This window comes from Oncorhynchus mykiss, chromosome 13 (genome assembly GCF_057628025.1).
Source record: "Oncorhynchus mykiss isolate SJ-2025 chromosome 13, ASM5762802v1, whole genome shotgun sequence".
In the NCBI taxonomy this organism is placed as follows: Eukaryota; Metazoa; Chordata; class Actinopteri; order Salmoniformes; family Salmonidae; genus Oncorhynchus; species Oncorhynchus mykiss.
The window spans coordinates 62,511,496-62,532,594 of NC_143034.1; the positions used below are offsets into that span (position 1 = coordinate 62,511,496).

At 44.7% G+C, this 21,099-nt stretch overlaps 1 long non-coding RNA gene, 9 other non-coding genes and 1 pseudogene across 10 annotated transcripts; 1 reads left to right on the forward strand and 10 right to left on the reverse strand.

Moving 5' to 3' along the window:
• Positions 1-105: 105 nt before the first annotated feature.
• On the reverse strand, positions 106-214 carry LOC118937978 (5S ribosomal RNA; annotated as a pseudogene).
• Positions 215-1,922: 1,708 nt separating this feature from the next.
• Positions 1,923-2,041, reverse strand: LOC118937900 (5S ribosomal RNA). Its single transcript, XR_005035309.1, has one exon. It is a non-coding gene; the product is annotated as a 5S ribosomal RNA (ribosomal RNA).
• A 1,168-nt stretch (positions 2,042-3,209) lies between these two features.
• On the reverse strand, positions 3,210-3,328 carry LOC118962636 (5S ribosomal RNA). Its single transcript, XR_005049974.1, has one exon. It is a non-coding gene; the product is annotated as a 5S ribosomal RNA (ribosomal RNA).
• Positions 3,329-4,496: 1,168 nt separating this feature from the next.
• On the reverse strand, positions 4,497-4,615 carry LOC118962647 (5S ribosomal RNA). The gene has a single exon (XR_005049985.1). It is a non-coding gene; the product is annotated as a 5S ribosomal RNA (ribosomal RNA).
• Positions 4,616-5,783: 1,168 nt separating this feature from the next.
• Positions 5,784-5,902, reverse strand: LOC118962651 (5S ribosomal RNA). Its single transcript, XR_005049988.1, has one exon. It is a non-coding gene; the product is annotated as a 5S ribosomal RNA (ribosomal RNA).
• A 1,168-nt stretch (positions 5,903-7,070) lies between these two features.
• Positions 7,071-7,189, reverse strand: LOC118962652 (5S ribosomal RNA). The gene has a single exon (XR_005049989.1). It is a non-coding gene; the product is annotated as a 5S ribosomal RNA (ribosomal RNA).
• A 1,168-nt stretch (positions 7,190-8,357) lies between these two features.
• Positions 8,358-8,476, reverse strand: LOC118962626 (5S ribosomal RNA). Its single transcript, XR_005049964.1, has one exon. It is a non-coding gene; the product is annotated as a 5S ribosomal RNA (ribosomal RNA).
• A 548-nt stretch (positions 8,477-9,024) lies between these two features.
• LOC149978957 (uncharacterized) lies at positions 9,025-16,983 on the forward strand. Its single transcript, XR_016486037.1, has 2 exons — positions 9,025-9,829; positions 11,276-16,983. It is a non-coding gene; the product is annotated as an uncharacterized LOC149978957 (long non-coding RNA).
• A 684-nt stretch (positions 16,984-17,667) lies between these two features.
• LOC118938680 (5S ribosomal RNA) lies at positions 17,668-17,786 on the reverse strand. Its single transcript, XR_005035886.2, has one exon. It is a non-coding gene; the product is annotated as a 5S ribosomal RNA (ribosomal RNA).
• A 1,168-nt stretch (positions 17,787-18,954) lies between these two features.
• Positions 18,955-19,073, reverse strand: LOC118938648 (5S ribosomal RNA). Its single transcript, XR_005035854.1, has one exon. It is a non-coding gene; the product is annotated as a 5S ribosomal RNA (ribosomal RNA).
• A 1,167-nt stretch (positions 19,074-20,240) lies between these two features.
• LOC118938659 (5S ribosomal RNA) lies at positions 20,241-20,359 on the reverse strand. The gene has a single exon (XR_005035865.1). It is a non-coding gene; the product is annotated as a 5S ribosomal RNA (ribosomal RNA).
• Positions 20,360-21,099: the final 740 nt, after the last annotated feature.

Genomic DNA, 21,099 nt, shown 5'->3' on the forward strand with positions numbered 1-21,099 from the left:
TGAAAATAAAACAATATAGAATGGGAAAAATGTATAATTTATTTCCTGCTGCTATTGCCTACACAAACTACACTATTTGCTTGCAGTGCATTTCATTGGACAAAAAGCTTACAGCACCTGGTCTTCCCAGGCAGTCTTCCATACATGTACTAACCAGGCCCAAATCTGCTTAGCTTCTGAAATCAGGCGAATTCAGACTGGTATGGCCATAAGCGAAGGAATGATGCAGCTGTAAAACCTTTTGAGGATCTGAGGACCCATGCCAAATATTTTCAGTCTCCTGAGGGTGAATAGGTTTTATCGTGACCTCTTCACGACTATCTGGGTGTGCTTGGACCGTGTTAGTTGATGATGTGGCACCAAGGAACTTGAAGCTCTCAACCTGCTCCACTACAGCCCCATCGATGAGAATGCGGGCGTGCACGGTCCACCTTTTCCTGTAGTTCACGATCATCTCCTTTGTCTTGATCACATTGAGGGAGAGGTTGTTGTCCTTGCACCACACGGTCAGGTCTCTGACATCCTCCCTATAGGGAGATCTCAACGTTGTCGATGATCAGGCCTAACACTGTTGTGTAATCAGCAAACATTTATTGTTTTGTTCCTGGTATCCAATTGGTAGTAACAGTCTTGTCTCATCGCTGCAACTCCCGTATGGACTCGGGAGAGGCGAAGGTCAAGAGCCGTGCGTCCTCCAAAACACAAACCAAACAAGCCGCACTGCTTCTTGACACAATGCCCACTTAACACGGAAGCCAGCCGCACCAACGTGTCAGGGGAAACACTGTGCGACATTGTCAGCAACCACTGCACTCAGCCCGTCGCTAGCGCATGATGGGACAAGGACATCCCTGCCGGGCAAACCTTCCCCTAACCCGGACGACGCTGGGCCAACTTAATGATGTTGTTGGAGTCGTGCCTGGCAGTGCTGTCATGAGTGAACAGGGAGCACAGGAGGGAACTGAGCACACACCCCTAGGGGCCCCTGTGTTGAGGATCAGCGTGGCAGATGTTGTTACCTACCCTTACCACCTGGGGGTGGCCCATCAGGATGTCCAGGATCCAGTTGCAGAGGGAGGTGTTTAGTCCCAGGATCCTTAGCTTAGTGAGGGGCTTTGAGGGCACTATGGTGTTGAAAGCTTAGCTGTTGTCAATGAACAGCAGTCTCACATAGCGGTTCCTTTTGTCTAAGTGTGAAAGGGCAATGTGGGGTGGAATAGAGTTTGCATCATCTGTGGATCTGTTGGTGTGGTATGCAAATTGGAGTGGGTCTAGGGTTTCGAGGATGTGTTGATGTGAGCCATGACCAGCCTTTCAAAGCATTTCATGGCTACAAACATGAGTGCTACAGGTCGGTAATCATTTAGGCATTCATTTGCCCAAGTGAATCATGACACATTAACAAAATTATTCAGTGATTCGTATTTCCATGCAACTTTCTGAAATGGCACAGGAGTGCCCAGTCTTTGTGCATGCCTGTCTGTGAGCATACCTGCGGAGCGCGCGCATGTCTACACTTTGTGTAGCCGTTAGTGCTGAGCCTCTTCTGGTAGAGGAGGTTATATTTCGATTAAAAAGGTGTGCTTTTGAGAGCGCAAACCTGGAGAAGCAGGGATAAACGGTAAACCGGGAAATGTAAACGGAGGAGAGGGGGAATTTTTTTTTGGGGGGGGGTCAGGCAAAACATTGAAGGGATTTTACAGGGCCCTAATGGACGACAGACATTGACAGTCTAAAAACAAATGCTGAATGTAGTGCCTACATTTCGAGGGAAACGCACTGTCCATGATTGGATTTGATCAGGGCAGGGCAGCACTAACAAACTGCATGTAGTCCAATAAAAAGACACAACATTATTAGGGCGATAAATAAAAGGCAGTTGCTCCACGCATGACACAAGAGTACCCTCTACTGGAGCAAAAAGCTTACAGCACCTGGTATTCCCAGGCGGTCTCCCATCCAAGTACTAACCAGGCCCGACCCTGCTTAGCTTCCGAGATCGGACGAGATCGGGCGTATTCAGGCTGGTATGGCCGTAAGCGAAGGGAACCCTCTTGGTACACTATATAAAGTCAATGTGCCGCTCATTCATCGGGAGACAGAGAAATGTCCACGTTGTGACACACTGACAAAGCTCAAACCTTGCTTACATTTCCTTTCCAGCCCATATATTTCACTCTTGTGGGGGGGGAGAGGGCATATCCTATGTTCACACTTATGACAACTTCATGGACTAGGGCCCTATATAATACGGAATCACGGAATCCAGACTTTAAACCGAAATTCAACAATATTCAAAAATGTTTTGAACTAAGGAGGAAATCAACTAAATCCTTTCAACTTGTTAGAAAATGCATTCATTTGCCCAAGAGAATCATTAGACATCAACAAAATGCATCAGTGATTCGTATTTCCACGCAACTTTCAGAAACAGCACAGGACTGCCCAGTTTCTGTGCGCATGCGTGCGGAGCGCGCGCAGGTCTACACTTTGTGTAGCCGTTAGCGTTGAGGCTAATGATTACCTTCTTCTGGTAGAGAAGGAAAGGCTTCCCACAAAAACCTTCTCAATGAAATGTTAACTGCAAAGTAGCCTATGCCAGCTTGGCAGAATTATATCATCATTATTTGCATCAATCCAGTGGCCATTTGTTTTGCAAACTCCGCAATCACATGAGTGCTACAGCAACACCGCTTAACCAAACAAAGGTCTCTTCCTGGCGCACGCTTGCGTTTAAAGGGTAACTACACCCCAAAATCGATATGTCTTCAATTTTTCCAAGACCTCAAAAGTGGTCTCCTGCTAGGGTTTTAAATGTTGTCGTGGACATAGAACATCCAATCGTGTTATATTTCGATTAAAAAGGTGTGCTTTTGAGAGCGCAAACCTGGAGAAGCAGGGATAAACGGTAAACCGGGAAATGTAAACGGAGGAGAGGGGGAATTTTTTTGGGGGGGGGGGTCAGGCAAAACATTGAAGGGATTTTACAGGGCCCTAATGGACGACAGACATTGACAGTCTAAAAACAAATGCTGAATGTAGTGCCTACATTTCGAGGGAAACGCACTGTCCATGATTGGATTTGATCAGGGCAGGGCAGCACTAACAAACTGCATGTAGTCCAATAAAAAGACACAACATTATTAGGGCGATAAATAAAAGGCAGTTGCTCCACGCATGACACAAGAGTACCCTCTACTGGAGCAAAAAGCTTACAGCACCTGGTATTCCCAGGCGGTCTCCCATCCAAGTACTAACCAGGCCCGACCCTGCTTAGCTTCCGAGATCGGACGAGATCGGGCGTATTCAGGCTGGTATGGCCGTAAGCGAAGGGAACCCTCTTGGTACACTATATAAAGTCAATGTGCCGCTCATTCATCGGGAGACAGAGAAATGTCCACGTTGTGACACACTGACAAAGCTCAAACCTTGCTTACATTTCCTTTCCAGCCCATATATTTCACTCTTGTGGGGGGGGAGAGGGCATATCCTATGTTCACACTTATGACAACTTCATGGACTAGGGCCCTATATAATACGGAATCACGGAATCCAGACTTTAAACCGAAATTCAACAATATTCAAAAATGTTTTGAACTAAGGAGGAAATCAACTAAATCCTTTCAACTTGTTAGAAAATGCATTCATTTGCCCAAGAGAATCATTAGACATCAACAAAATGCATCAGTGATTCGTATTTCCACGCAACTTTCAGAAACAGCACAGGACTGCCCAGTTTCTGTGCGCATGCGTGCGGAGCGCGCGCAGGTCTACACTTTGTGTAGCCGTTAGCGTTGAGGCTAATGATTACCTTCTTCTGGTAGAGAAGGAAAGGCTTCCCACAAAAACCTTCTCAATGAAATGTTAACTGCAAAGTAGCCTATGCCAGCTTGGCAGAATTATATCATCATTATTTGCATCAATCCAGTGGCCATTTGTTTTGCAAACTCCGCAATCACATGAGCGCTACAGCAACACCGCTTAACCAAACAAAGGTCTCTTCCTGGCGCACGCTTGCGTTTAAAGGGTAACTACACCCCAAAATCGATATGTCTTCAATTTTTCCAAGACCTCAAAAGTGGTCTCCTGCTAGGGTTTTAAATGTTGTCGTGGACATAGAACATCCAATCGTGTTATATTTCGATTAAAAAGGTGTGCTTTTGAGAGCGCAAACCTGGAGAAGCAGGGATAAACGGTAAACCGGGAAATGTAAACGGAGGAGAGGGGGAATTTTTTTGGGGGGGGGGGTCAGGCAAAACATTGAAGGGATTTTACAGGGCCCTAATGGACGACAGACATTGACAGTCTAAAAACAAATGCTGAATGTAGTGCCTACATTTCGAGGGAAACGCACTGTCCATGATTGGATTTGATCAGGGCAGGGCAGCACTAACAAACTGCATGTAGTCCAATAAAAAGACACAACATTATTAGGGCGATAAATAAAAGGCAGTTGCTCCACGCATGACACAAGAGTACCCTCTACTGGAGCAAAAAGCTTACAGCACCTGGTATTCCCAGGCGGTCTCCCATCCAAGTACTAACCAGGCCCGACCCTGCTTAGCTTCCGAGATCGGACGAGATCGGGCGTATTCAGGCTGGTATGGCCGTAAGCGAAGGGAACCCTCTTGGTACACTATATAAAGTCAATGTGCCGCTCATTCATCGGGAGACAGAGAAATGTCCACGTTGTGACACACTGACAAAGCTCAAACCTTGCTTACATTTCCTTTCCAGCCCATATATTTCACTCTTGTGGGGGGGGAGAGGGCATATCCTATGTTCACACTTATGACAACTTCATGGACTAGGGCCCTATATAATACGGAATCACGGAATCCAGACTTTAAACCGAAATTCAACAATATTCAAAAATGTTTTGAACTAAGGAGGAAATCAACTAAATCCTTTCAACTTGTTAGAAAATGCATTCATTTGCCCAAGAGAATCATTAGACATCAACAAAATGCATCAGTGATTCGTATTTCCACGCAACTTTCAGAAACAGCACAGGACTGCCCAGTTTCTGTGCGCATGCGTGCGGAGCGCGCGCAGGTCTACACTTTGTGTAGCCGTTAGCGTTGAGGCTAATGATTACCTTCTTCTGGTAGAGAAGGAAAGGCTTCCCACAAAAACCTTCTCAATGAAATGTTAACTGCAAAGTAGCCTATGCCAGCTTGGCAGAATTATATCATCATTATTTGCATCAATCCAGTGGCCATTTGTTTTGCAAACTCCGCAATCACATGAGCGCTACAGCAACACCGCTTAACCAAACAAAGGTCTCTTCCTGGCGCACGCTTGCGTTTAAAGGGTAACTACACCCCAAAATCGATATGTCTTCAATTTTTCCAAGACCTCAAAAGTGGTCTCCTGCTAGGGTTTTAAATGTTGTCGTGGACATAGAACATCCAATCGTGTTATATTTCGATTAAAAAGGTGTGCTTTTGAGAGCGCAAACCTGGAGAAGCAGGGATAAACGGTAAACCGGGAAATGTAAACGGAGGAGAGGGGGAATTTTTTTGGGGGGGGGGGTCAGGCAAAACATTGAAGGGATTTTACAGGGCCCTAATGGACGACAGACATTGACAGTCTAAAAACAAATGCTGAATGTAGTGCCTACATTTCGAGGGAAACGCACTGTCCATGATTGGATTTGATCAGGGCAGGGCAGCACTAACAAACTGCATGTAGTCCAATAAAAAGACACAACATTATTAGGGCGATAAATAAAAGGCAGTTGCTCCACGCATGACACAAGAGTACCCTCTACTGGAGCAAAAAGCTTACAGCACCTGGTATTCCCAGGCGGTCTCCCATCCAAGTACTAACCAGGCCCGACCCTGCTTAGCTTCCGAGATCGGACGAGATCGGGCGTATTCAGGCTGGTATGGCCGTAAGCGAAGGGAACCCTCTTGGTACACTATATAAAGTCAATGTGCCGCTCATTCATCGGGAGACAGAGAAATGTCCACGTTGTGACACACTGACAAAGCTCAAACCTTGCTTACATTTCCTTTCCAGCCCATATATTTCACTCTTGTGGGGGGGGAGAGGGCATATCCTATGTTCACACTTATGACAACTTCATGGACTAGGGCCCTATATAATACGGAATCACGGAATCCAGACTTTAAACCGAAATTCAACAATATTCAAAAATGTTTTGAACTAAGGAGGAAATCAACTAAATCCTTTCAACTTGTTAGAAAATGCATTCATTTGCCCAAGAGAATCATTAGACATCAACAAAATGCATCAGTGATTCGTATTTCCACGCAACTTTCAGAAACAGCACAGGACTGCCCAGTTTCTGTGCGCATGCGTGCGGAGCGCGCGCAGGTCTACACTTTGTGTAGCCGTTAGCGTTGAGGCTAATGATTACCTTCTTCTGGTAGAGAAGGAAAGGCTTCCCACAAAAACCTTCTCAATGAAATGTTAACTGCAAAGTAGCCTATGCCAGCTTGGCAGAATTATATCATCATTATTTGCATCAATCCAGTGGCCATTTGTTTTGCAAACTCCGCAATCACATGAGCGCTACAGCAACACCGCTTAACCAAACAAAGGTCTCTTCCTGGCGCACGCTTGCGTTTAAAGGGTAACTACACCCCAAAATCGATATGTCTTCAATTTTTCCAAGACCTCAAAAGTGGTCTCCTGCTAGGGTTTTAAATGTTGTCGTGGACATAGAACATCCAATCGTGTTATATTTCGATTAAAAAGGTGTGCTTTTGAGAGCGCAAACCTGGAGAAGCAGGGATAAACGGTAAACCGGGAAATGTAAACGGAGGAGAGGGGGAATTTTTTTGGGGGGGGGGGTCAGGCAAAACATTGAAGGGATTTTACAGGGCCCTAATGGACGACAGACATTGACAGTCTAAAAACAAATGCTGAATGTAGTGCCTACATTTCGAGGGAAACGCACTGTCCATGATTGGATTTGATCAGGGCAGGGCAGCACTAACAAACTGCATGTAGTCCAATAAAAAGACACAACATTATTAGGGCGATAAATAAAAGGCAGTTGCTCCACGCATGACACAAGAGTACCCTCTACTGGAGCAAAAAGCTTACAGCACCTGGTATTCCCAGGCGGTCTCCCATCCAAGTACTAACCAGGCCCGACCCTGCTTAGCTTCCGAGATCGGACGAGATCGGGCGTATTCAGGCTGGTATGGCCGTAAGCGAAGGGAACCCTCTTGGTACACTATATAAAGTCAATGTGCCGCTCATTCATCGGGAGACAGAGAAATGTCCACGTTGTGACACACTGACAAAGCTCAAACCTTGCTTACATTTCCTTTCCAGCCCATATATTTCACTCTTGTGGGGGGGGAGAGGGCATATCCTATGTTCACACTTATGACAACTTCATGGACTAGGGCCCTATATAATACGGAATCACGGAATCCAGACTTTAAACCGAAATTCAACAATATTCAAAAATGTTTTGAACTAAGGAGGAAATCAACTAAATCCTTTCAACTTGTTAGAAAATGCATTCATTTGCCCAAGAGAATCATTAGACATCAACAAAATGCATCAGTGATTCGTATTTCCACGCAACTTTCAGAAACAGCACAGGACTGCCCAGTTTCTGTGCGCATGCGTGCGGAGCGCGCGCAGGTCTACACTTTGTGTAGCCGTTAGCGTTGAGGCTAATGATTACCTTCTTCTGGTAGAGAAGGAAAGGCTTCCCACAAAAACCTTCTCAATGAAATGTTAACTGCAAAGTAGCCTATGCCAGCTTGGCAGAATTATATCATCATTATTTGCATCAATCCAGTGGCCATTTGTTTTGCAAACTCCGCAATCACATGAGCGCTACAGCAACACCGCTTAACCAAACAAAGGTCTCTTCCTGGCGCACGCTTGCGTTTAAAGGGTAACTACACCCCAAAATCGATATGTCTTCAATTTTTCCAAGACCTCAAAAGTGGTCTCCTGCTAGGGTTTTAAATGTTGTCGTGGACATAGAACATCCAATCGTGTTATATTTCGATTAAAAAGGTGTGCTTTTGAGAGCGCAAACCTGGAGAAGCAGGGATAAACGGTAAACCGGGAAATGTAAACGGAGGAGAGGGGGAATTTTTTTGGGGGGGGGGGTCAGGCAAAACATTGAAGGGATTTTACAGGGCCCTAATGGACGACAGACATTGACAGTCTAAAAACAAATGCTGAATGTAGTGCCTACATTTCGAGGGAAACGCACTGTCCATGATTGGATTTGATCAGGGCAGGGCAGCACTAACAAACTGCATGTAGTCCAATAAAAAGACACAACATTATTAGGGCGATAAATAAAAGGCAGTTGCTCCACGCATGACACAAGAGTACCCTCTACTGGAGCAAAAAGCTTACAGCACCTGGTATTCCCAGGCGGTCTCCCATCCAAGTACTAACCAGGCCCGACCCTGCTTAGCTTCCGAGATCGGACGAGATCGGGCGTATTCAGGCTGGTATGGCCGTAAGCGAAGGGAACCCTCTTGGTACACTATATAAAGTCAATGTGCCGCTCATTCATCGGGAGACAGAGAAATGTCCACGTTGTGACACACTGACAAAGCTCAAACCTTGCTTACATTTCCTTTCCAGCCCATATATTTCACTCTTGTGGGGGGGGAGAGGGCATATCCTATGTTCACACTTATGACAACTTCATGGACTAGGGCCCTATATAATACGGAATCACGGAATCCAGACTTTAAACCGAAATTCAACAATATTCAAAAATGTTTTGAACTAAGGAGGAAATCAACTAAATCCTTTCAACTTGTTAGAAAATGCATTCATTTGCCCAAGAGAATCATTAGACATCAACAAAATGCATCAGTGATTCGTATTTCCACGCAACTTTCAGAAACAGCACAGGACTGCCCAGTTTCTGTGCGCATGCGTGCGGAGCGCGCGCAGGTCTACACTTTGTGTAGCCGTTAGCGTTGAGGCTAATGATTACCTTCTTCTGGTAGAGAAGGAAAGGCTTCCCACAAAAACCTTCTCAATGAAATGTTAACTGCAAAGTGTAAGGAAGTGCTATTTCTTATGCAGGTGACCAGCCTACTGCTATTACATTGCTATAACTGAGACAGCGTATTTTCACAGTAAAACATGTTAGGTCCCATACAGGATAGCTCCCACACCCACACACACAGCACACACACATTACACACACTAACTGCCGAGGACACACAGATAAGACATACACCCACACATTGGGAGGAAGAGACAGCCTTGACTTGCAGAAACCAGCGCACACACCTAATCTCCTTTCTAGCCGAACATTGTGTGACTGAGGACAGCGCACACACCTAATCTCCTTTTTAGCTGAACATTGTGTGGCAAAGAACAAGACTCAGAGGGATGACGGACGGCCCAACAGGGCCAATCCAAGAAGACTACACCTCAGCCTGAACCAACCCGAAGACCCGATCTTCTAGAATCAACCTACTTTCTGTTCTGTATATGAGACATGTGCACTCTGTTATCTGCGCTCTTTTCTGCTGGTTCCTTAAGAACCGAATGAAATGGGCCCGTATACGTTGTACCAGATATCTTTACTCATAATTAAACTGTCACTTGTCATACAATAGACCACCTTGTCTGAATCGATCCTTGACCGGCTCGCCCTCCTACATATCCCATTATTAACAGAAACTTGGTAGCAGAAGGATGGTTTACTAACGACCCAGTCCAGAGTGGTTGATGTGGGTGTGAGGGGGCGAGTTGGTGAAAGGACGGTTCCCGGAGGACAGGTGAAAACCATTCGGGGGTGGACAACAATTCTGCTCAACTCGGGAAACTGATCTCTGGTCGACCACAAAATAAGGTAAGCAAAACCTGTTTTATCAAACTTTGCATATTGTCGAATAGTCATACCAAATTACGATCAGTAGTACCGAGTGTGGGTAAGAATTTTTGTGTAAATTTTATATAAATAATGGACTTGAAATTGACAGTGAAGTAAACATATGTGGTAATTAGAATATCCCGATAGTCCGGCATGAGAACGGTCCGGTGGCAGACACCGGTAAGGGATGAGTAGTAGTTAGAATATTCCGATAGTCCGGCATGAGAACGGTCCGGTGGCAGACACCGGTAAGGGATATTTAGTAGTAGACCTAATATTAATAGAATATTCTGATAGTCCGGCTGTGAACGGTCTGGTGGCAGACACCAGTAAGGAATAAATAATATAGTCTAGGATAGATTTTCACCGATAGTCCGGCTAGTGACCGGTCCAGCTGTGTCTGGTAAGGTGGTCTATTATTGAGTATTGATGTGACCAGGATTATATTCTATGTATAAGTGATATTCGTTCGGGCGTCTGAAAAAGGGCGTGATCAGTTTTATCATTAACATCTGAGTATGATTCGATCATTCATCTGCAAAAGATAAATCCAATTAGTGTTTTAGATAGAACCAATAGCCGGTAGTGTCCGGTGAGGTTAAAATCCAATAGCTGGTAGTGTCCGGTGAGGTGTCTACAATAGATTAATGTATGATTAAGATATGTTGGACTGAAAAGTCCGCTTTGTGTTGTGGCCAGAATGAATGTGATAAATGTACTAATGTGTGATGTCATAGAATAAGATGTTCTAATTGAACAATTGTGTTTAAAACTATGTCCATGTAATAATATTTGTGTGTTGACTATAGACTAAATGTAAACGGCGTTTCACAAGTCCCTGATATTATTACCATTATTTAAAATTATTGTGAGCAAAGTATTTCCTAAATTCAAAAAAAAAAAAAAAAAATCTATTATCCAAATTGTTAAAACATAGTTTATGTTGATAATCATTTCCTGAATTGGGGGCTCGTGTTTAATCATTAAAACATTATTGTTTAAAATTCTGGATATATGACGGAGAGGCTCTGAGTTAAGACAGAGTACGAGTAATAGTGTCTCCTAAGAATACATCACTGGCACGAGCCAGTGACGGGCTAAGTATATCCAAAGAGTGTACAAAATATTTCTAAAAAAAAAACACGTCAAATCAGCACCTAAGACAGGTGGAGGAGAGGTTTGGCATTACACACAAGTTTGGCTCTGTGTATAGGCCGCAATCGCAGGGCCTTGTGGAACGCTGTAATCAAAATCTGAAAGCTAAGATAGCTAAAGTGTGTGCAGGGACACATCTTTCACCCCATGAAATAATGACAGGTAGAGTAATGCCAGGGCCACCAAGAGAGGGAGGTCATATGCCCCCTCTTGATGTGCACCAAATAGGGATGTCTGACTATGTGAAGAAATTGACGGAATTGTCTGCAGCTCTCTCCAAACAGATACACCGTGTCGCAGAGAGGGAGCTGACTGACGTCCCGGAACAACCAAGGGTAAAAGTTGGGGACTGGGTAAGGATCAAGGTCCACAAGAGAAAGTGGGCTGATCCCAGGTGGACTGGACCGTACGAAGTGAAGGAGGTTACTTCACACTCAGTCCAGGTCAAAGGTAAATTAGGCGCACCTTGGCACCACCTGACACATTGTACACCAGCCCCAACCCCTGCCAGAACTCTGGCTGAAGTAAGAAGTGATTTACTCACATCCAATTCGAATTCAAATTCTGACATCCCTCCCGTCTGATCATGTGGAGGAGACTCCCATCCTCAGATGATAGGGACACTAGAGTAGCACCATGGGCTAGAAGGGCTAGGAGACCATGGGAAAGACTGGGTTGTTCTGGCCCATTGTTTGTCCTAATTATAGTCAATGTTGTTTTGACATTGGGAGTAATGATATGGGCAGCCCAGCGTATAATCACTGACCAGGAACAGACTACCCAGCTAAACATCACCAATGCTTCAATATTCTCGGATACGCATGTTCTGTCTAAACGTCAAGTTCAGAATAATGACTTTGAGTGTACTGCAGAATTGATTAGGTCAGCTACTCTGTGTATCCCGCCTAACGCTACTACCACTGTTATACTTACCTGGGGTGTTATTGGAAGCCCAGGTGGCGGTTATGGTACTCATGCAATCAGTTGGTCTAGATCAGTGTGGTACATGACAGAAGGGGGGTATAATAAATGGACGTGGAAGAATTTAGTGGCAGAGACTGGTCCTGACTGGTCTAGCTGGACAGTGCATCAGATGGCACTCCTGTGGCGGAGCAGGTTGACGTTAACTAAAGTTACAACTGGTTTGAAATTGGTAATCAAACACAGGGAAGGTGGTATGACTTATGACCTCCATTGTAACTTTCCTTTGTGGTCTGATCAGCCTCATTGGAAAGCCATTTGGATGGAGAATCTAGGGTAATTTGTAATACTGATATTAAGGTAATTTAATACAAAAAGGCAGTGAAATTTACATTATAGTGTCATTATATTTTCTCTGATGAACGTGGTGTGAAAATTTAGCTAGGATAAGTTTTATTTATGGTAGACTCATGTTAAGTATTTGGGACATATTTTGAGCAAACAGGGCAGGGAAGAAATTTAGATTTGTGTTTGGTTTTAACACCTGTGTATAGGGGGTTCCATTTGAATATTTAATTTGTGGTCATGGGTAATACGGTTTGTTTTTATTTTTTATTTTTAAGGTAAATTAATTATAGTGGGGTTTAATTAACCTATATAAGGACTTTAGAAAGTGCCACCATAGACATGTTTTTCTAAAAAAAAAATCCATGAGTTTAGATAAAGCCAAACAGTGAGACATTTAGTTCAAATTTGGAAACATGAGAAAACGAGCTACAGACAGATAAGGGGAAAAGGCAGACAGAAGAGCCCTCCCCTGCACTGCAGAGACCTTGAAGGTTGGAGAGCAGAGAGGATAAGTTTTAAAAGGGAGCCAGGACGAGCAAAGATAACAGAATGTGTAGATAACAGTTACTGAGTGGAGACAAAAGGGAGAATTGGACATGTGGAAAATGAAAGGGGCGCTCCTACATGATAATGTCAGAACAGAAGGATAATATACTAATCTTACCTAAGTCATTATTTAGAGTAGGTAAGGTTGTTACCTGGGCAGAGCCAGGTATCAAAAGGGGGATGGGTAAATTGTGGTCTAGGATAGGATGGGGCCTATTGGATAAGAAACTAAAGATATAATCAGATAAAACATATGAGACACTGTTTGTTAACCAAGCCTGTATGTCCAGGATTTTATGCATTACAGGTGAACTACAGGTGAAGTCACTCAATCCAGTCCCAGAGGCTTGTTGGGGGGACCATACAAGGACTCCTGGTGACAGCTAGCTGAAAGAGCTACCCGGATTCATATCGCACGGGGAAGGGTAGGACACTGACACTGTCGAACAATAAACAGTGTTCGAGAGGAGAACTGGAATTAACAGGATTCCGGGGGCCATCTCTCGAATGAAGTAACCCTCCCTGTCCTGTCACCCCTGTTTTTGTTCATAGAAGTGAAGATGTGTCTGGCTCTTGCTAGTGATGTGTTCTCTGGGAGAGGGTGGGGCTTTACAGGAGTGTCAGTGTACCTGTGTAATGGGGGAGGGTGTCCATATGGGGATTACATGATAACCAACTTGGGACAATTCTAGGATTGGAGAAGAGGGTATTCTTATAGCATAGGGGATCCCACAAAGGTGGATAGGTTTTCCATCATATGGGGAAAACCTGGTAGCACTGTTGAACTTTGTAAAGGTGATGAAATCCTACTAACCATCAAAACTATTAAGCTCTCTGATGCAGGCACTTACACCCTCGGACTACAAAGGACCGGGACAGACACGATGGATGTGTTTTCTATTAGGGAGCTGCCAAAACCAGAGGTCCCAGACGAACCAGGGCCAGACACACTCCTCTACCACCCCTGGACCGAACCTGCCACCTACCACCACTGTGTTAAAAAATCCCATTCAGGTAATTAATGTTAGAGACTACACAGCTATTGATCAATTAGGCACTGAGACTGGTTTTGATGGTAGGGACAATTTGTGGCTGTCTTATATGAGGTACACAGCTAAAACCCTGAGAAGAAAGGACTGCACTATTTGTAGTCATGCTAGACTTGTTCTGGCTACACACCCATTTGCTATAGGAGAAGGAGAGGGGTGGTTGTGTATTCTGAGAGGTTTTTACCAGGTTCAGCCCAATTCAACCCTCTGTTCCTCTTTGAGCCTTGTGTTTCCTACAGTACCTCCTCATCGGGCCCCTTGGGGTGTTAAGGCATATGGGGGCAATTACAGTTGCATCACGGGTACAGGTAGTGGCATGGACTATGGGAGATTGCCTGAAGCTGATTGCAGCAGTAACATAACCATTTATGCCACTTGGCCAGTTACAGGCCTAAACCAAACTAGTGGTCTGGCTGATGTGTGGTGAATATGTGGACCCAAAAGAGTACTGAGACCCATTCTTAGAGGAGACTGGCAAGGTACGTGTGCTCTGACCAGTTTGATAATTCCACTGACCATTGTTGATGTTACTTCTGAACAGCTGTTGGGTTCTGTATCCAGGGGACCTGAAAACATTCCATCCCATGGGAGACATAGATGTAGTGCTCCATGGACAGAGGATGTAGTTGACATACACACTAACCTGTTGGGAGTGCCAGTGGGGGTTCCTCATGAGTTTCAGGCCTTGGGTAGGAATGATGGACTCTGGCACTTACTACCTATTATAGGTCCAGCCATAGTGGATGCTAGACAGACTGCATGGATCAGTTATATCTACTATAATCAACAGCGTTTTGTGAATTACCCCCGTGATGCACTCACTGGTCTGTCTGAACAGCTTGAGGCCACATCTAGGGTTGCCAGACAGTCTGCAAGATGTTCGGTGAACAATGTTGCACGTATATTCCTAATAACACCACTCCAGATGGTGGTATAGCTAAGGCCTTTAATGGGCTTGGTGCACTATCTGCTGAGATGAGGACCATGGCGGGGGTGGAGGAGTCTGGACTGTTCTTTTGGTTGGGAGCCTGGTTTGGTAAGTACACTGGTATGGTGGTTACTGGATTTCTGACCCTAATTCTTGTATTTGTATTATTGATGTGTTGTGCTGCTTGCATCATACCGTGTTTTAAGAAGTCTGTTACAGATGTGACTCTAACATGTTTAATCCCATTAATGACTACGGATAACCCCAGTTGTAATTGCTCTGCCTGGGATGCTGTCTATCCCATGACTAAATCTACTGCTAGGAAACCATTGTTTTCCAACAAGGTTGCCAGGGCACATTTCACCTGTGTCAAAATGACGGGAGGCGGTACTAATGTGGGACAGGTTCCTGGGAATTGGTGTCTGGATACAATCAACATTGTTGGGAGTTTCAGTCCAATATCCAGAGCAGATGTGAGGTGGTGGTGTGGCAACACTGTCCTGTTTGATAAATTACCCTCCAATACTACTGGAAGCTTGTTACACTTGTTACTCTCCTTTTGCCTGTTTCTATCTACCCTACAGAGGCTGGAGACCTCATCCTTAGGGTCCAGGGGGTGAACCCTGAATATTGGAGGGGACGTTCCAGGCGTGCCACCACCCCATCTAGTGGTGATCCGACGTACATAGACGCCATTGGAGTCCCAAGGGGAGTTCCTGACGAGTACAAGTTGGTGGATCAGGTGGCAGCTGGGTTTGAGTCCTCCATTTGTTGGTGGTGCACTGTTAATAAAAATGTGGATAGAATACATTCCAGAATCGCATTGCAGTGGATATGCTACTGGCAGAGAAAGGTGGAGCTTGCACTATGTTTGGTGAACAGTGTTGTACTTTCATCCCTAATAACACAGCCTCCGATGGTAGCTTGACCATAGCCCTAGAAGGTTTGAGGACTCTTAATGGTAAAATGAAATCTCATTCTGGGATTGATACCTCAATGTGGGACTCCTGGATGAGTGCCTTTGGTAAATATAAAACCCTGGTCTCCTCCATTTTGGTCTCCATTTCGGTGTTCGCGGCCATTTTGGTTCTCTGTGGATGCTGTTGCATTCCATGTATCCGTTCCCTTACCACTAGGGTTATCTCTAGAGCTATTGACCCTTCCCCCCTTTCCCAGATGTTTCCTCTGCTTGCTAATGACCTGCCCAAATTTGAGGATGAGGTTGAGAGTGCCTACTAGGTTTTGTTTTTCTTTTCATGAAATGCTATGACTGCTGAAATAAGGGATAATGAGTGACACCCTAGTGGGTGTCAAAAAGGGGGGCTTAAATTTCACATCATTTTCTTTTGTTCTGTTTTTCAATGAGCTGTTGTTCTCTTTTGACATGAGGGTTGCAAGTTCCTAGGTGGCTGGTAGCCAATCTAGTACATAGTGGGATCGAATGGAGAACATGAAGGTATTTTAAACTTTGTAATTGTTAGCCTAGTTTATGTCACATCTCTTAGGAGATGTGAAGAGAGGGAATCACAAAACTTTTCCTTCTGGGAAAAGTTTTCTTTTTGTGTCTGGATCTAGTTAGGTTGTGTCACGTCTCTGGGGAGACGTGAAGAGAGGGATTTGTAAGGAAGTGCTATTTCTTATGCAGGTGACCAGCCTACTGCTATTACATTGCTATAACTGAGACAGCGTATTTTCACAGTAAAACATGTTAGGTCCCATACAGGATAGCTCCCACACCCACACACACAGCACACACACATTACACACACTAACTGCCGAGGACACACAGATAAGACATACACCCACACATTGGGAGGAAGAGACAGCCTTGACTTGCAGAAACCAGCGCACACACCTAATCTCCTTTCTAGCCGAACATTGTGTGACTGAGGACAGCGCACACACCTAATCTCCTTTTTAGCTGAACATTGTGTGGCAAAGAACAAGACTCAGAGGGATGACGGACGGCCCAACAGGGCCAATCCAAGAAGACTACACCTCAGCCTGAACCAACCCGAAGACCCGATCTTCTAGAATCAACCTACTTTCTGTTCTGTATATGAGACATGTGCACTCTGTTATCTGCGCTCTTTTCTGCTGGTTCCTTAAGAACCGAATGAAATGGGCCCGTATACGTTGTACCAGATATCTTTACTCATAATTAAACTGTCACTTGTCATACAATAGACCACCTTGTCTGAATCGATCCTTGACCGGCTCGCCCTCCTACATATCCCATTATTAACAAAAGTAGCCTATGCCAGCTTGGCAGAATTATATCATCATTATTTGCATCAATACAGTGGCCATTTGTTTTGCAAACTCCGCAATCACATGAGCGCTACAGCAACACCGCTTAACCAAACAAAGGTCTCTTCCTGGCGCACGCTTGCGTTTAAAGGGTAACTACACCCCAAAATCGATATGTCTTCAATTTTTCCAAGACCTCAAAAGTGGTCTCCTGCTAGGGTTTTAAATGTTGTCGTGGACATAGAACATCCAATCGTGTTATATTTCGATTAAAAAGGTGTGCTTTTGAGAGCGCAAACCTGGAGAAGCAGGGATAAACGGTAAACCGGGAAATGTAAACGGAGGAGAGGGGGAATTTTTTGGGGGGGGGGGTCAGGCAAAACATTGAAGGGATTTTACAGGGCCCTAATGGACGACAGACATTGACAGTCTAAAAACAAATGCTGAATGTAGTGCCTACATTTCGAGGGAAACGCACTGTCCATGATTGGATTTGATCAGGGCAGGGCAGCACTAACAAACTGCATGTAGTCCAATAAAAAGACACAACATTATTAGGGCGATAAATAAAAGGCAGTTGCTCCACGCATGACACAAGAGTACCCTCTACTGGAGCAAAAAGCTTACAGCACCTGGTATTCCCAGGCGGTCTCCCATCCAAGTACTAACCAGGCCCGACCCTGCTTAGCTTCCGAGATCGGACGAGATCGGGCGTATTCAGGCTGGTATGGCCGTAAGCGAAGGGAACCCTCTTGGTACACTATATAAAGTCAATGTGCCGCTCATTCATCGGGAGACAGAGAAATGTCCACGTTGTGACACACTGACAAAGCTCAAACCTTGCTTACATTTCCTTTCCAGCCCATATATTTCACTCTTGTGGGGGGGGAGAGGGCATATCCTATGTTCACACTTATGACAACTTCATGGACTAGGGCCCTATATAATACGGAATCACGGAATCCAGACTTTAAACCGAAATTCAACAATATTCAAAAATGTTTTGAACTAAGGAGGAAATCAACTAAATCCTTTCAACTTGTTAGAAAATGCATTCATTTGCCCAAGAGAATCATTAGACATCAACAAAATGCATCAGTGATTCGTATTTCCACGCAACTTTCAGAAACAGCACAGGACTGCCCAGTTTCTGTGCGCATGCGTGCGGAGCGCGCGCAGGTCTACACTTTGTGTAGCCGTTAGCGTTGAGGCTAATGATTACCTTCTTCTGGTAGAGAAGGAAAGGCTTCCCACAAAAACCTTCTCAATGAAATGTTAACTGCAAAGTAGCCTATGCCAGCTTGGCAGAATTATATCATCATTATTTGCATCAATCCAGTGGCCATTTGTTTTGCAAACTCCGCAATCACATGAGCGCTACAGCAACACCGCTTAACCAAACAAAGGTCTCTTCCTGGCGCACGCTTGCGTTTAAAGGGTAACTACACCCCAAAATCGATATGTCTTCAATTTTTCCAAGACCTCAAAAGTGGTCTCCTGCTAGGGTTTTAAATGTTGTCGTGGACATAGAACATCCAATCGTGTTATATTTCGATTAAAAAGGTGTGCTTTTGAGAGCGCAAACCTGGAGAAGCAGGGATAAACGGTAAACCGGGAAATGTAAACGGAGGAGAGGGGGAATTTTTTTTGGGGGGGGGGTCAGGCAAAACATTGAAGGGATTTTACAGGGCCCTAATGGACGACAGACATTGACAGTCTAAAAACAAATGCTGAATGTAGTGCCTACATTTCGAGGGAAACGCACTGTCCATGATTGGATTTGATCAGGGCAGGGCAGCACTAACAAACTGCATGTAGTCCAATAAAAAGACACAACATTATTAGGGCGATAAATAAAAGGCAGTTGCTCCACGCATGACACAAGAGTACCCTCTACTGGAGCAAAAAGCTTACAGCACCTGGTATTCCCAGGCGGTCTCCCATCCAAGTACTAACCAGGCCCGACCCTGCTTAGCTTCCGAGATCGGACGAGATCGGGCGTATTCAGGCTGGTATGGCCGTAAGCGAAGGGAACCCTCTTGGTACACTATATAAAGTCAATGTGCCGCTCATTCATCGGGAGACAGAGAAATGTCCACGTTGTGACACACTGACAAAGCTCAAACCTTGCTTACATTTCCTTTCCAGCCCATATATTTCACTCTTGTGGGGGGGGAGAGGGCATATCCTATGTTCACACTTATGACAACTTCATGGACTAGGGCCCTATATAATACGGAATCACGGAATCCAGACTTTAAACCGAAATTCAACAATATTCAAAAATGTTTTGAACTAAGGAGGAAATCAACTAAATCCTTTCAACTTGTTAGAAAATGCATTCATTTGCCCAAGAGAATCATTAGACATCAACAAAATGCATCAGTGATTCGTATTTCCACGCAACTTTCAGAAACAGCACAGGACTGCCCAGTTTCTGTGCGCATGCGTGCGGAGCGCGCGCAGGTCTACACTTTGTGTAGCCGTTAGCGTTGAGGCTAATGATTACCTTCTTCTGGTAGAGAAGGAAAGGCTTCCCACAAAAACCTTCTCAATGAAATGTTAACTGCAAAGTAGCCTATGCCAGCTTGGCAGAATTATATCATCATTATTTGCATCAATCCAGTGGCCATTTGTTTTGCAAACTCCGCAATCACATGAGCGCTACAGCAACACCGCTTAACCAAACAAAGGTCTCTTCCTGGCGCACGCTTGCGTTTAAAGGGTAACTACACCCCAAAATCGATATGTCTTCAATTTTTCCAAGACCTCAAAAGTGGTCTCCTGCTAGGGTTTTAAATGTTGTCGTGGACATAGAACATCCAATCGTGTTATATTTCGATTAAAAAGGTGTGCTTTTGAGAGCGCAAACCTGGAGAAGCAGGGATAAACGGTAAACCGGGAAATGTAAACGGAGGAGAGGGGGAATTTTTTGGGGGGGGGGGTCAGGCAAAACATTGAAGGGATTTTACAGGGCCCTAATGGACGACAGACATTGACAGTCTAAAAACAAATGCTGAATGTAGTGCCTACATTTCGAGGGAAACGCACTGTCCATGATTGGATTTGATCAGGGCAGGGCAGCACTAACAAACTGCATGTAGTCCAATAAAAAGACACAACATTATTAGGGCGATAAATAAAAGGCAGTTGCTCCACGCATGACACAAGAGTACCCTCTACTGGAGCAAAAAGCTTACAGCACCTGGTATTCCCAGGCGGTCTCCCATCCAAGTACTAACCAGGCCCGACCCTGCTTAGCTTCCGAGATCGGACGAGATCGGGCGTATTCAGGCTGGTATGGCCGTAAGCGAAGGGAACCCTCTTGGTACACTATATAAAGTCAATGTGCCGCTCATTCATCGGGAGACAGAGAAATGTCCACGTTGTGACACACTGACAAAGCTCAAACCTTGCTTACATTTCCTTTCCAGCCCATATATTTCACTCTTGTGGGGGGGGAGAGGGCATATCCTATGTTCACACTTATGACAACTTCATGGACTAGGGCCCTATATAATACGGAATCACGGAATCCAGACTTTAAACCGAAATTCAACAATATTCAAAAATGTTTTGAACTAAGGAGGAAATCAACTAAATCCTTTCAACTTGTTAGAAAATGCATTCATTTGCCCAAGAGAATCATTAGACATCAACAAAATGCATCAGTGATTCGTATTTCCACGCAACTTTCAGAAACAGCACAGGACTGCCCAGTTTCTGTGCGCATGCGTGCGGAGCGCGCGCAGGTCTACACTTTGTGTAGCCGTTAGCGTTGAGGCTAATGATTACCTTCTTCTGGTAGAGAAGGAAAGGCTTCCCACAAAAACCTTCTCAATGAAATGTTAACTGCAAAGTAGCCTATGCCAGCTTGGCAGAATTATATCATCATTATTTGCATCAATCCAGTGGCCATTTGTTTTGCAAACTCCGCAATCACATGAGCGCTACAGCAACACCGCTTAACCAAACAAAGGTCTCTTCCTGGCGCACGCTTGCGTTTAAAGGGTAACTACACCCCAAAATCGATATGTCTTCAATTTTTCCAA